Here is a 17,052-nt window from a genome sequence, read left to right on the forward strand (position 1 = left end):
CAAGGTTCACACTTCAATATTGTGTAGTTGTCTTGATGCACTTATTTGCAAATTTTTCCAGAATTCAATTTCCAAAACAGACTCTAGAGCTGTTTTCCTGGAACTCTATTTTCGGACGATGAACAGTAAACGGCAGTTTTCTTTTCTTTTTCTTTCTCTGATTCTTCTGAGAGATTTAGCACTAGCTTAACTCCACATTTTTGATCCCTCAGTCCTAAATATTCTTACACTTGTGTCCCACACTTTTGACAAATTTTTTTTTTTCTGAATTTCAAATTTGAAATTCAAATTTCGGTCAAAATTTGGCCGAATTTGACCTTTTTGCCATTTTTCTTCTTTTTCTTTTGGATCTCCTTCTGAATTTTTCAGGGTCACTATTTGATTTTAAATGGCACTTATTACAGCCTCTCCCCCTTAACAGAATCTCGTCCCGAGATTCCTGGCGCTGAACCAACTCTCGATGGTTACCAACCTCGCCGGTGCGAGATCAGCCTGATCACGAAGATCGATTCCTGTCCGCAATCGAAGAACGAACAAGAAAAAGAGGCGAGCAATCTAAATATCACTCGAAGGTGGAGTTCTGAATCACAAGGACAGCGCGTATTTGCGCGTGTTCAAGAGTAGCTAAAGCTAGATGTAAAACAAAACTCAAGTCGTAAACAAAAAGGACTCGGACTAAATAAAGGGGGCGCAGCCCCTGGAGTCCGAAGGGGTCACGGCGCCCAACCCTAGGCGCCCCACCTGGGCTGCCCTGTTGGGCCATCTTCTTATTCCGATGGGCCTTCGTTCCTTAACAGCATGATGAAGTTTAATTCTCTCGCACGGGCTCGAGTGATTGGCCCAACTGGATGAGCAACTGTAGACGCCTGAGGTGGAGGAGCAACTGGAGGCGCCTGAGGTGCTGCTGGTGTAGATGTACTCGTGGTGTCCTCATCACCTTATGGCTTTGCCCTTCCTCTTCAAGCTCTCACAAGGTGGCTGCACATAGGTCGCATCCTCAGTCTCCTCATCATCACTAGATGTGTCATTCTCATCACTGCTGGGATTTTCAATGCGAATGGTCCCTCTGGATAGTTCTCGTGTGACGGTGGCCCTCTGAGATCTCCTAGGCTGCACTGGTGGATCATTGCTTGGATTTGCTTTCTCTTTTCCCCTTCTCCGAAAAACAATGTCCTTGCTTCCCCTTGGAGGATCTGTGTCAAACATGTGCAATAGGCTTAGAAATGAACCTCTGACAGTTAAACCAATCTATCCCTTCAGATGAAATGATGATATGGATAGAGAGGAAGGATGAACTCGGGTGTCCCTGCCCAAACTGGAACTTCCGGTTCCTGAAATCTGGAACTTCTAGTTTTGGCAGCGAAACCCTAGATCATAAATCCATCCGTTCGACCATGGGAAATTGAATCCATTACTAGGAATAGCATCTAGGGTCTAAATGTAGATGTTTTGACCAAGGGAAACTCAGTGATAAACCCTAGAAAAGTAGATCAGGGATGAACTCGATTTAGGGTACCTTGAGACATGTTTTTGAAATTCTGCAGGAGAAAAACGGAGGGGAAACGGATCCTCCGGTCGTGAATCGGAAGAATCAACCACCAATCCTTGAATCCCATGGTTGAATCTTCGGATCTCCTTGAATTGCCCCTTTTTCACCTCTCCCCACTATTCCTGGTCGGGCTTGAGTCGATAGGAATGAATGGGAGAGAGAAGGGGTAAGACCCGGGCCCATAGGAATATAACCGTTGGGGGGCCAATGGAAACCAGAACTTCCGGTTTCAACTTAACTCGCTAAGAAAATCTAAACTTTCTCAAATGAGATGGATTTGATTGTTCTAGAGACTCAGATTGGGATCCATATGTAAATTTGTTCCTCATGAGATAGATTTTGATCATGGGTGATGGCATTTCCTATTGATAAGAGATTTGGGATAGAATGTCCAAAATATAGCCCTTGAGACGAGATAAAAAGAAGATCCTATGGACTTGAGAGAATTTCACCATTTGTGGTTAGCCAGCAAACAAGCAAGTATAACCATAACTACAAATGGGTCAACATGGCCACAAAGACCAAGATTCAAATAGTTTTTCAAAAAGCACACTTCTTAGTTAAAAAAAATTTTAAAAAAAATTATCCTATCTCACGCAGAGCATGCAATGATCATATAGACAAGATAAGAATTGGTATGTTTAACTCATGCTCTCTTTGACCGTTTAAAAGGACATAGAACATATTCTAGTCAACAAAGATAGAGAGGCATCAATTAAATATTCAAAAACCATCACAACCACAAAGGTGAGACTAACAATCTTTGCATGCCAAATACACTAGCATGAATAAGCCTAGATGCATAAGGTAAAACAAGGAGTTTGAGAGATTTCATACCTTAGCCCTAGAACAAGACTTCTTCACTTAGAAGAATGATGGAACCATTTTCTTGAATAGGATATTTTTTAAGCCCAATTACTAGCTCCATTAGATGCCATCAAGCCCTCAAGTTAAATTATTTGTCATTGTGTTTATAGCATATGACATAAGTATTTGCTACACACATGAGAGCTTGAAAAGGAGTTAGTAGATAGAACATAAAATATGAGACAAGCTCCCCCTTAATATGTGCATCAAAGATTTGAATCTTGAGACATGCACTTTTGGTTCATTTAAGGGACTAGAGATGCTTGACCCATATTTTGAGTCACAAGAGTAGAATCATGCTAAGTGATTAAGTTCAGAATTGCTCATAGTGATGTGACCTGAGGTGAAGCATGAGGTCTGATCATAAAAATTATATTCACCTTTGTTAACTTGTACTTTTATTTCATTGATTTAGACCCAGCTCAATGATGATAGATCCGCACTTTTCAGAAACTTCAGCAGAAAGTTGTGAAATCTCTGCAGATTCTCTCTTCAGAGAAAACGAACCTTTCAGATTCAAAGACGGAACCTCCGATTTTTGCTTTAGCATATCAACGTTGAGGATCTGCTGACATCCTTGACTTCTTTTCTTAAATACAACATTATCATTTGTGATCTGCAGGTGTATTTATCACAAAGCTCATCTAATGGCATGAGAGATAAATATTACTTAACTAGACCAAGAATGCTATCTAGTTGTTGTATATGAGAGGGTTTTACCTGTATGCCATTATGAAAGTTGGGTCCAACCTCCATGCCCCTAAAAAGTTCGTCGACACCTGTATGCCCAAGTGCAACTTTGTTTATCCCTTCATGCCATTCCGTCCCTATTCCGTTTGGTTTTGGCCGTTTGAGAGCTCTTACAAGCGGGCCCAGGTAGTGAAAATGTCCATTGTACCCTTTGTGTCTCAGGCAGATCGGATAGTGAGAAGGAGCTAGGGGATCTGAAGTTCCCAAGGCCATTCCTCCTTGAGCTTGCGGCCAGTTGGCCAGGATGCGGCCAAGCAGCCGAGCGCGTCACCCTCCTTGAGCTTGCTCTCGACCTCCTCCTCCTCCCCGTCCTCCCCGCCGGCCTCCGACGAGGAGTTCTCCCCGATCAACGCCGCCACCCGCCCGCACCTCCCGCCAGCACCTCATCAACGCCACCGCCCGCCCGCACCTCTCGTTGCTCCACCTCCCCGTCGCCGCGCTCCCGCCGCCCGAGATCGGCGCCGGTAGGGACCCGCTCCTCCGCCCGGGACCGGCGCCGACGGGGACCGCTCCTCTGCCCGGGACCGGCGCCGGCGGGGACCGCTCCTCTGCCTGGGACCGGCGCCGGCGGGGACCCGCTCCTCTGCCTGGGACCGGCGCCGGCGGGGACCCGCTCCTCCCTCCAATGTGCAATCCCCCACGCTGCTACCGCCACCTCGTCGCCTTGGCACGCTCAAATGTAACGCCGCGGCAGCACCACCACTTGCCAGGCCTCCAACTCCAACAACCACCGCGATGACGTCCCACTCCACCCTCATGAGGTGGCTCTCCACCACCGCCCGCTCCCCGCCGCCGACGCCGCGCTCCCTCCCTGCCAGCCTCGCCTTCCTCTTCCTCTCCCCATGCCCGCAGCGCGCGCTCCTCGCCACCCTCGACCTCGTGTTCCTCCTCACCGCGCTTGCGCTCGCCCTCCACACCTGGCACACTCGCCGCCACAATGACGGCGGCGGCGTCGAACACCGCACGACAAAGCGGGAGCCCCTCCTACCTCGACGGCGGGTCCCCACCGCGGAGGCAGCACCCGGCATGGGCTAACGCTCGCGGCGTCCGGGGCCCAGGTGGCGACGGCGCTTGTGCTGCTGGTGTTCGCGCTCCTGCGCCTCCGCCGGGGGGCCACGGGGGTGTGGGTCGCGGCAGAGTGCGTGCTCCTCGCCGCGCACGTCATGGCGCACATAGCGCCCGCGGGGGTCGTTGTGGCGGAGAAGAAGCCTGGGGCGGCCGCGCTGACCGTCCACCCACTGCACCTCAGGCTGTTCTGGCTCGGCATGGCGGCTTTCGCCACGCTCTTCTCCGGGTGCACGGCCGCCAGGTACACCGCCGGGGAGCTCTCCTCCTAGATGACCCACTCGCGTTCGCGTGGCTGGCGCTCTCGCTCCCGCTGCTGTAGTTCTCGGTCACTGGCTCCACTGGCCTCGCCGTCGTCGGTGCTTCGTTCGACATTGGCCATGCCGCCGCAGCAGAGGTGACGTACGCCACGGGGACAAGATCCGCGAGCTCCGGGAGGAAGAGGTCGGGTGGCTGGCCAAGTTCATGTACTTCATGTGCGCCAACACCATCGTGACAAAGGGTACAATGGACATTTTCGCTGCCCGGACCCGCTTGTAAGAGCTCTCAAACGGCCAAAACCGAACGAAATAGGGACGGAATGGCATGGAGGGATAAACAAAGTTGCACTTGGGCATACAGGTGTCGATGAACTTTTTAGGGGCATGGAGGTTAGACCCAACTTTCGTAATGGCACACAGGTAAAACCCTCTGTATATGATTAGCACATGAGCATGTTCATATACAACTAGCTAGAAAGCTAGGAGTAAGGTACTTGTTACCAAGGATGCATTTGAAGAATAGAACGGTTCATATGTTTCCTCTTGGCATTGTTTCTTGAATAGACATGAAGTTCCCACTTGAGCCAAAGATAGAAGATAAAGCTCTTCCCAACTGTGCCAAGCTCCAATGCATCTATAAATACCTGTAGAGAACTTTCAAGCACACTTTGGTACCCAAACCATGTTGGGCCCACTAGAGTTAGTCAACAAGTTCTTAGGTGCCAAATAGCTTTTGTGCTAGCCTTAGGTGAGTGAGTCACTTTGGCAGCACAAGAGTCATTTAAGTTCTTCCTAAGCTCCTTAGAATCATAATGAATGGACTTGAGCTCAGGAGAATTACCATTTGGGCAATCCTTACCAAGATGACCCTTCTTTCGACATTCATAGCAAATTTTGTGCCTGATGTTGCTTGTTGCTTTCTTGTCTTGATTTCTGACAGCAACACCTCCCATATATATTTTTCTTGAGCTTTAAGGAAGCCTTTGTTCAGCTTGATATGGGTCTCACAGCCAAAACCGGTACCTCTGGTTTTGCGAAATTGGAACCTCTTATTTTTCCAGAGTGAGACACATTTCTTGTACAGGACGCAATCTTGTGTCCTTTTTCATGACAGCTGAAGCATCTCCTTTTTGCTTGGCTTCTTTGTCTCTTGGAGAGTGCTGGCTTGTCTTCTTTCTTCATTAGGCATGTGGAAGCAAAGTGTCCCATTTTTGAGCACTCGAAACACTTAATGTGATCAAGTCTTATCTTCTTGTTTTCTACTTCAGCTTTGCAATGGACTTGATAGAGTTGTTGTAGGAGCATTGCAGAGTTGATCCTTTCTCAAACTTCTTCACCATGGAATCACGGTTATTTTGAGAAGGTTGTGCAATGCTCCTGTCCTTTAGCCTAGACAAGTCCATTTTGAGCTTCTCGACCTCTTGCTTCAAATTCTCATTCTCTTGGGTAATGAGATCATCACACGACTCTATAAGAACTTGATCATACCAAGAAACTTTTGCTTGCAAGTCGCAAGGGTTAGCACAAGATATATTATTTATAGCTATTGAGCATGTACACTTGTGCAATTGAGGTTTTGAGGATTTTACCGTGGCAATCATAATCTCATGAGCCACTTCAAGCACAGTATGTGATTCCACAAGTTTCCCATCAGAACATTCTAGTTCTTTGTGAGTAGCTTGCAAGTTCACATACTTGCTAGAGAACTTCTCAAGTTGAGCCTTGAGCTTTTGGTTTGCATCCTCTAGTGGTGCTACACATGAAAGAGAGTTCATAGCACATGCATATCCTTTTTCTAGATCTTTACATTTATCAAATAAGGATACATTGGATTCATTGAGCTTCCTCATTTCTTCTTTGAGAGACTTGAGTTCTTTGAGTCTTTCAATAAGATAATCCTCTTGTCTCTTTACTTGTACACTGTCTTCATGAGTTTGACTATCTCTTCCTTATCTCTTTTAGACATCTTGTCAAACTCAAACTCAAACTCAAACTCAAACTCTTCATTTTTGTCTTCTCATTTCTTCTCACCTATAGCCATGAGCATTGATGGGTGTACTGGTGTGAACATGAGTGATTTGGACAAGTGGACTCTTCATGAGGTCGATGACATGAATCATCTTTACTGAGGGAGCAGTCAACGGTCACCTCGCTGATAGAACTGGAGCATCCGGTTTCCAAAACCGGAACCTCCAGCTTCACTTCATCAGCTGAGGCAGGAGAGTTCTTGTGATCTCTCGATTGAGTTGGTTGAGTCTTTTCTTCTGACTCACTGCCATTTTGACTATGGTATTCACAAGCACCATACATATCTTTCAGAGTAATCCATATACAATGCGCATCATGATTTGTATGATAGTCGTCATCCTCATCCATAATAGCATCTAATACATCTTCACTCAAAGCACGGATTAAAACATAAGATGCTTGAGCGTTGAGTTGTAGGCATTTCTCTTCCTCTTGGGTTAATTTTGACCGATTAACATTTGAAGGAGAAATGCTCACAACTACAACCTGCTAGATTTGAGGACCCATGGCCCTAAAGATATCAAGTACAAGAGCAGACCAAGAGTCATAGTTCAAGCCATCATAGACGAGTGGCTTGAAGTCAAAGGTTACCTCGTATAGTGTCGACAACTTTTTTCACGACGGTTAAGCTTGGGTGTGAGTCCAGACTCTGATACCAATTGAAAGGATCTTGATGTCGTCTAAAGGGGTGAATAGGCGTAACCCAAAATCGTCGCCACTTAAAATAAGTTCATCAGCGACTTGCGGATTATTTCAGAAATACTTTCGGAGATTGCGCAAATTAAGGAATCCCCAAAGAAATCTCCAGAATCTCCAAAAATAGGAAACACATGCCTTAAGCAGTGGAATAAAATTATCTGCCTGAAAACCGGAACTTCTGATTTCAAAACTGGAACCTCCGGTTTTGGCTCGAGCAGGGAGAAACCCCAAACCTTATGCATTGCAAGTGAAATAAAGATCAAACCAGGTTTAGAGAGATGCTCATTATGGTGCTTCTTAGTAGGATCACAAAGTTCCTGCACTTCACAAACACTAGCACCCGAATAGATCAACCAATATTATGAGATCACAATGAAATAGAAGTGCAATGCAAATCTAAGCAAACCAGTGAGGAGACACAGTGATTTGTTTCACCGAAGTTCAGATTCACCCCTGGGCAAATCCTACATCTCCGTTAGGTGCTTCCAAAGAAGCCGGATTGCACTCAACCCTTTCCCCACTTCACTAGTGAGACACAGTGATTTGTTTCACCGAAGTTCAGATTCACCCTCGGGCAAATCCTACATCTCCGTTAGGTGCTTCCAAAGAAGCCGGATTGCACTCAACCCTTTCCCCACTTCACTAGTTAGCTTCTTGCCTTTCGGAGGCGAAGCTTGACCTGCACAAACTGTCCTGTGGCTCACCACACCTTGGGAGCTCTTGGGCGATGCCTAGCCGTCTAGGAGGAACACCTACAAAAGTAACAAATGCTTCACTTGAAACTTGGCAAGGCAGACCAGTGCTCAAGCGTATGAGTGCTCTTTTAGTGCTGTCAAATGACTCCTCTCTACTACCCAACTCACAAGATCTAGCAAAGATCACACTATCTCACAAAGTGGGGTTGGGGAGAGCTATGTGGCTTTAGTTCAGCTAAGAACAAGCAAGAAGCACACCATCAACTACAAAAACAGCAACCAACCACTGAGGAGGTCGTGGGGTATAAATACTCCACTCCCCAAAAACTAGCCGTTAGAGTTGTTAGACCAAAATCGGAACTTCCAATTTTCTAAAACCGGAATCTCCGGTTTTTCAAACCAACTAGCCGTTAGGTGTTAAATTCAAAACTTTTCTGGAACTTTCTCCAAAAACTCTGGAACTTCCGGAAACTTCTCCAGAAACTCCAAAACTTCTTGTTTTGCCACTTCCTGACCCGTTAGTGTGTACGTGTAGCTTTTGTGTCTCTCATCCCTCACATACATAGGATATTTGAGCACTGAGACTTTGTCAAATGACCATATGATGTATCCCTCTTGACAGTATGGCACACCTATACTCAAGATCAAAACATAAATACCGTATTCATCCTCTTGAGCTTCTTTACCATGAACCATGCCATACTTTGATAATCAGATCAACTTGAGAGCTGCATCCATTCTTGTCTCTTTGGTTTGAGCACTGCAACCTTGAGCTAGTGACTTGGATCAATATTCAACCGCATATGAATGAAACCCAATTTTTTATCACAAGTCACTTCCTCATATGACTCAATGAACATTTGATGCATTCAATTGCTATACTCAGTAAGGCTTGACTTGATACCTCAAAATCCTCCAAGCACTAGCCGCTTCACCCTAGCAAAGCTCATTGCCCAAGTCACTACTTGACCAAACTTTGCCTAGTACCTCGTTGCTAGTCACTTGCTTGATTTCTTCATCTAATCGCTGCCGCATTTGATTCTAGCTATGTTTTGACACCATGAATGAAATTCACTTGAGATCATATCTTTTTTTTTACTTCTATCCTATTTGTTCATAACAAGCTTCTCATTTTATTTAGAGACCAACTAATATCCCAATGCCATTATGCCTCTATCTTTCCTTCAATTTGCTTGTCACATATCACACATAGTCATTATGGGATCCACATAATATTCCTTATTATGATATTCATTATTTAGCTTCAAACAATCTTGCAATATAAGGCTATCAACCAAACCTCAACTCTTTTTTACACCATTGCTTGCTTAGATGAACAATGCCTTATACCATACATGTTCTTTTCATTGTATGAGCCATTTAATGCAATCTTTCCCACAAAGATTATTCATCAATAGCATTCTATCTGCTCATAGACTTAACAAGTTCATTAGATCTTTAATCATGTCATCATTCAACTCACCAAAACCCACTAGGGGCCTAGATGCTCTTTCAATCTCCCCCTTTTTGGTCATTGATGACAACCTTGATTAAAGCTTACAAAAGATATATCAAAAAGCTTTTGAGTGCTGAGATTTAAATAGAGCTCCCCCTTAACATGTGCATAGTATTCTTTTTTCATCAAATTTCACCTAAAATGCCAATTTGCATATTCTCAAGACAAACATGGAGCTGCCCCTGAATCTCAGCATCCGTGGGGTGCAAAACAAGCATGTGAACAAATAACACGTGATGCATGCAGCAAATATTCCACCAATCAAATAAAATGAGAGAAGGTGGTGCTGTCTGCCAGGCCAAAATTGGAACCTCCGATTCTAAAAAACCAGAACTTCCGTTTTCTGCCTGACAGCACTTATCAAAGACAGTCATCAACCAATAAAACCACAATAGCATGCAAATGAGTTTAATAAAGCTTAAACAGGTTTAACGCACATAGTAGCACACATTACATAAATTGTCAAGTCCACAAGAGCTAAGATTGAATTTATTACAGGGGCCTGTTGCATCCAACAGCTAGAAATCGGAACATCCGGTTTTGGAAAACCAAAACCTCCGGATTTGCTAGACAACAATTGACAAAAGCTTGGACCAAAGCTTTAATACTTAACTCCTTCTCCTCCTTTAATTAAAAGAAAGCATATAAGATCAAAACTATCAAGAAACAAAGAAAGAAACAAAAAAGATAAGATAGATTACAACAAGAAGTAGCCATGATTGCATAGAGCCATAATTTCAGTGAAAAATAAGAAGTTAAATTTGGTCCACTATCAAAATGTACTACGAAGTGAAGAGAGGTAAAATAACATGAAATCCAAATAAAAATCCTTCAAAGATGAAGTTGCTTAAATATAAAAACCTTTCAAAGATAAAGGTGTTGAAATATTGCACAAAGTTTGACTAATAATAAGCTCAGCTGTCCCCAGTTGAAAAGTTTGTAATAAAACAATCGTCATAGGTGTGGTGCAAGAATGTCCACATCTGCATGAGTATATACCTATTATCGTAAGTTGTAATTACTTCAAGCTAAGTACTGTTTTTGTCCCTAATTAATATTGTCCTCTGCGTTAGGTCATATGTTAAAAAAATCAGCGTGATCAGAAATGTTAGGGATGCTAGAAAATTGAGGAAAAATATCTATTTTACTCCCTACGAACAATTTAATTCAGATACTCCCTAAACTATATTGTATCTCAATTTACCTCTATGCTATTTAAACAACGGTTGTTTTACCTCCTAACAAAATATGTCCTTTTCCTCCTTATTCATATTAGCCAAGACGCAACCGACAGCCCATGGCAAATAGGAAAGATTGTTTATGAAAATCTGTCTTTTGAAAATATTATCTATCAAAACTGAATGGAGAGAGTACATTTTAATTTTAACTTTATACAACAATTGACGATTCATAGTCTATGTAACAAAAATAACTACTTCCTCCGTTCCAAATTGTAGATCATTTTGGCCTTTTCTAGGTTTAAAGATATTATTTTGCATCTAGACATACACTGTATCTAGATGCATAATAATATTTATGCACCGCGAAAGGACCTCTAGCCTAGTGGAGCACCTCAGTAGCACCCAGCAGGCCCGGGTTTGACTCGTAGGAGCGAATTAAATGGTTCTGAAATAAAAAATTACAAAAAAATAGGTAGGGGTTTCCTGCTGACTCCTGTAAAAAAATAATATCCACGCATCTAGACAAATTAAAATGACTTACAATTTGGAAGGGAGGGAGTATTTATTTTGTTGTCTTCGTATATTCAGAATATCTTTTTTTTACTATATATTCAGCGTATCTAATGCTCAATGTCGGAGCTTCCATTATGGCATCAGGTGGCCATGCCTGGTTTAGAAACTTTCCTATACAAAACAATAATTTCCACCAAAGATTAACTAACAAAACCATCCATGCATTTCACCGTGTGTTGGGGCTCATTTCTTAGGTTGTCCTCCTCGTATCTTCCTCAAGCTCCGTCTCTGTTAATGCTGATTTAACTATTGATCAATACTTCATGCAAATAGTAAACATAAAATCAGCATAATTTTAAACACAATAAACAATTCTATACGATTTTACACAAAACGGAAGAGATATATTTTGGGAGCGGATACGATTTGAATAGTTTTGTAAAATAAATGAGGGGTAGCAATTCCAAGAGTTTTCCAAAAATTCTCCCCCAAAATTATGTATTGGGATTCTAATTTTTCCCCTAAAATATTATGATCCCACAGCAGATCTCCAAAAACTAACCTCCCAAATATTTCAAAATAGGCCACATCATCACAAATGGCCCAATCGAGTTGGGCTGCCTTCACCTCCCCCTCTCCCTCGTGACCTCCTAGAACAGAGCTCCTTCGCCGTGTTACCGCCGTCAAAATTCTTCCTCCGAGCAGAGCTCATCGTCAGCCAAATCCGCCATATCCCGGCCGCCTCCGCTCGATTCCCCACACCAGCAGCTTCCCTTCGCCGTCCCGCATCCATATCACCCATCACCGACCTCTCTCACCCACTATCCAGGGTCCTCGCCGAGCCGTCCACTGCGTCGCTCACGCCACCATCGGAGCCTGGCTGCAGCCTGCACCTGCTAGCCACCACACCGTTCTCGCTGGAGGTCCCTTCGCCCGCTTCCTCTTGCATCCCGTCATGGCGGCAAACAGGCAGCAGCAGCACTGCTCAGGTGGCGGCGACGGCGGCGAGATAGGCCTCCTCCTCAACATGTACCAGCTGCAGCCGGGGAGTTCCATCCTCGTGTCGTCAGGAACAGTATTGTAGTGGACTTTTTCACCTTGCTCGATTTGGGTAGTACTAGTACAGTACAGTACATTACATTTATATCATTACGTGCTACCGGAGGCCATGGTGTTGGCGTATTCAGAAGATATCACGTCATTCCCCTGCACCAGCGGAAGCAGGGGGCACCACCTACTGACTGTAATGTTCCAGTCTCAAATATAGCTCAGTCCTACTCGCACGCAGAGTATAACACGCACTTGCATCAACCCCGCTTACGCTTTCGTCCCCGCTTCGCGTAAAAGGGTTAACCTGGGGTTGGAATACATTTGGCACTTGAGTTTATATGTTGGTGGAACCCACCCTCAACTAGCAAGGTGGGACTATTATCCACACACATGCTATGCCACGCACATGAGCCTCTAGTGGGCTCAATTCATTCTTAGTTGGCTCGTGATGTCACATACACCCCCTAAAGGACCCGACGTCCTCGTCGGCAACATACCCACACACACTGGGGCAATTGACCAGGAACTTTCCCTCTTAGCACGCGTCCGTGCATCTAGTGCCAGCACATATGCCATGCCGTGTGACCACATAGAACCCACACGCACCATGCGTCATATGTTCGCACTCCTAGCACGCACATGCCCGTGTAACCGTGAGGGTCGGCTCTAATACCAATTGTAACGTCCCAGTCCAAAATATGGCTCAGTCCTACTCGCACGCAGAGTAAAACACACACTCGCATCAACCCCGCTTACGCTTTCGTCCTCGCTTTGCGTAAAAGGGTTAACCCGGGGGTTGGAATGTATTTGGTACTTGGGTTTATATGTTGGTGAAACCCACCCTCAACTAGTAAGGTGGGACTATTATCCACACACATACCATGCCACTCACATGGGTCTCTAGTGGGCTCAATTCATCCTTAGTTGGCCTGGGATGTTACACTAACCACCGTGAGGCATCCATGAATGGTGCAGCTTGCCATTCGTCCTGCCTCGCGCAAGCCACCCTCTGCGTGGTGCCGCCACCGATGGCACCGGGGTCCGAGCAGTCGTACTTGCCGAAGAACACCGACTGCCGCCTAGCGGGGTCGTTCCAGTCATCCCATCCCCTGGGCGTGATGATGTCGGCGAGGTACGTGCGACGCGGGCAAGGCGGAGGAAAAAAAATTGGCGAAAGGAATCTGCGCGGGAAAGGAGATCCGGGGGCATTGGGGAAGGAGCGTCGACGTGGAATATGCCGGGCAATGGTGGAGTTTTTAGTGTCACTGTATTTTTCGGGAAGAATAGGGGATCCATTGAAGCCTGATTTTTTTATGTTTTTCTTCTTAAATAAAATTTGGGGTATGCTCCTCCTTTAAAATAGCCCGAATACCTTATTTAGAGAGAAAAAAAACTAGCAGCTTCCCAAACCTTTGCCACAAATATATGATGAATCCAATGCATCCTCTGTCACCCCGCAAATTTGCGTGTACTTGCTCTTCCCCAATCGCCGCATGTTGCTCGCGCTGAGCGGAGTAACCGGGGGCCTGGCCTTCTTGTTGCTCCAGACCACCGCCACCGCCCTATCATCGCATCAATCTGTTGCTGCTCATATCAGGACCACGTGTGTTGTTCGAGTACTGGCCACGGCCAAGTTCCTTTGAGCTACTTATGCCAACTCAATCTTGTTGTAGAGCTTAATTGCATAGGCACAAGATTATGTTGGGTGAAAGGGCCGGGTGCATGGATGTAGCATTGTGTATGTGCACGTCGAGCACGCCACCAAGCTCGATATGACCGGCCAGTAGTGGCCACGCGCCTCGTTGCCACTACAAGACCAATAGCTTAGTGAAGGGGAACAGCTCGAGCTTCGGCAGCATGGCAGGTGCCATGAGCTGGCTGTGGTTTAGAGTAAGCATGGCAGCTTGTGCTCGGTGCGGGACTTGGGATGGAAGTGGCTAGAGGTAGAAGAAGAGTTGGAGGGGAAAGAAGCAGAGGTGCCCAGCAGTCAATCTGGAGCATTGTTTGGTTCTTGAACGGCAGATGTTGGTGGTACTCTATAAGTAACAACTATAACTGCACCCGATCCATGTCGTGCTTTCGTACCCACACGTGTTGCTCGGCATGTTTAGAAGTACGTGGAGTTTATTATTAGGGATTCGTTGTGGGATGATGTGATTTTGAGGAAAGAATTTTTGGAAGACTTTTAAAGTTGCTTAAGAATTAGTTTCGAAATGTTAGTTTCAGTGGAGTATAATAAGGGCGTGTTTGGCATAGCCAATTTTCCAGCCAAACACCCTAGTTCCAAAACTTCTTGGAACTGCCAACTCCATGGAGATGTAGTCCAAATGGGGGTGAACTTTTGGAGCACCTCTTTTGCAACTCCAAAATCATTCAATATGAACCTACTCGTGGAGTTGGTGGGTAATAATTAAAAAAACGGTTCAATTCATTCTCCTGAGACCCCCCCCCGGCCGTGACTCCCTCCCGCGTCTGTTCTTCGCGCCCGCTGCGCCTGTTCCTCGCGCCCGACTCCGCCGCCCCCTAGGATTTGGCCACCGCCACCCCCGCCGCCGACCGTCGTCATCAACTCGACCCTCCCGTCAACACACCGCCAGCCGGCCCCTCCCGACCACCGCCGGTTGTTGGTGTTTTATATCGGCAGCCTACCAAGGGGGTACCCGAGGTAGTGTATTTGTCGATGGCGGGAGCGCTGGATCTGGAACCCGAAGGTAAAAGCAAGGACACAAGATACGGATTTACACAGGTTCAGGTCGCTAGAGTAGTGTCCCAACATCCTGTTTGGGTGTTGTATATTGCGTCCTGCGCTTGGGTGTTGAGATATGAGGATTTGCCCTCATGTTGTGCCTGTCGATCTAGGTACCCCTGCCCTCCTTTATATACTCTAGGGGGCAAGAGTACTAGTCGGATTACAAGGAGGAGTCCTGATAGGAGTACACGGGACTAGTCCTAGTCGGATTACAGAGAAATCCTTTGTAGGAGTCCGACTTCTTCCTTCCTTGTGGGTACTGGAGATCTATCTCCGACAAGCCTCCGAGCGCTTCATAGTCGAATGCAGCAGTCTTTGAGTAGTTTTAAGATCCTCGCCGAGTCATTTTGGTGCTCTTGGAGTACTTTGGCTTGGTTAAATCATCAAAGTTTCTCGAAGCTACCATGAGGCTATGGTGTGCTCAAAGCCTTGATCATCTTAATATTGTAGTCTTCATATATGGAGGGCGGCGAAAGTCGCACTCTATATGGAGTAGCCCCCGAGCCTTAGGTTGATTCGTAGAATTAGGCTGAAGGTCAAAATCTTGAATCTTCTTCTTTCAACTTAAGAAAGTCTTGGGTGTAGCTTATCAGCCCTCAAGCCTTGAATTGATTGAATAATCAACTCAAGGATCTTGAATCTTCACTCAAGTCATCATCCAAGTAGTCTTGCGGTGTCAAGCCCCCGAGCTTCTGCACTAGGTGAGCCGTAGGAGCCATGTCGAGTAGTTTTGTGGCATTCAGCCCCTATGCTCCGCTCCCCGTTCTCGACTCGATCAAGACTCTGTGAGTCATCACAACCCGTAGAGATACCCACAATTATTGAATCTCCAGTTCGAGTTCTCAACTCGCCTTAACAAGACTAAAGCAGGCTTCACAAAGCCACGACTACATCATTAGTAATTTTTTACTCAAAGCAAGACCAACGCAATCATCGGATAAGAACTCAAGATTGCATTTTTTGCATTGAATAATTTCCAAAGTTACATGCGACTACTCAACGGAGTCAGGGTACACAAAATACAATACAACAGCACAACAACGACTACAAGCAACTGCCTACTGGTAGTCTGCACAGAAGTCCCAGGCTTTTACAATATCACAAGGATACACAGGCCTAGCGACTACTAGATCACCAAGGTGTAAGCAGTGTCAAAAGGCAAGACCTGAGTACGAAGAAGCTGCACAATGCACAGCCATATCCTGGTCCTCCTCCCTGACAACTCCAGGAACTCCTTCATCGCCGCTCCCTCGACAGTGAAAACAATGAATCCCTGACGCAGCATAAGGGAGAAAAATACCAAGACTGCTCCCTTGCTAGCTTCAGTGCGCAGTTCCACACTGCATGCCACACCTCCACCTCTAATCAGAGAGCCAGATAAAGACTGCGGCACTCATCACCCATCACTCGCGAGTTCCAACGTGGACTCAGCTGGATCACGAGCTGCAGGATGAGACACGCAGCAAACCCTCCTACGAGGATTCTTCTAGCATTGCGGCTATCCCTACGAGCGCAAGAGTATGTGGAGGGAAGGTGGCTCTAATCTACGAGGAATCTTCTAGCACCGGGGCACTCATTGAAAGCTTTCTACAATCAAACAACAGCAACCAAAAGCAATCCATTGCTACACCAGAGAAGCATGACCTTGGTCGAGCCCCCAGGGGCCTATTTATAGCCAAACGCCACAACCATCGCCTACTCAGAAATTACTGCTCACTCATGATGATTAGCCTAAAATGCTGACAAGGGTTAGCCAGGCGCTTTCTGACTCCACTCACATGAAGGCACTCAACCACAACAGACAAAAGTGAATAGTTCGCCCATGCACTCCTCTCAAAATACAAAGAAAGGTCAGAGTACTTTCAACAGCAACACCAATAATTGACGACCACAACAGATACTACGACTACTCGATTACTTGGACTTGTTCTTCCCGACTACAAAGATTAGCCAAGATAAAAGATCATCGATCACAATTCAGACTTCAAATAAATTTAGAGAATTATTTTGAGTACCCCCACAAAGTACTCGGTAGGTTACAACTCAAAAGTTCAACAAGACTAAGGCTCTTCTAAAGATACAAACTCGAACATCTTCAAAGCAATCGGCTCAGCCTCCTCAAGATACTGC

This window comes from Setaria italica, chromosome III (genome assembly GCF_000263155.2).
Source record: "Setaria italica strain Yugu1 chromosome III, Setaria_italica_v2.0, whole genome shotgun sequence".
NCBI classification, from domain to species: Eukaryota; Viridiplantae; Streptophyta; class Magnoliopsida; order Poales; family Poaceae; genus Setaria; species Setaria italica.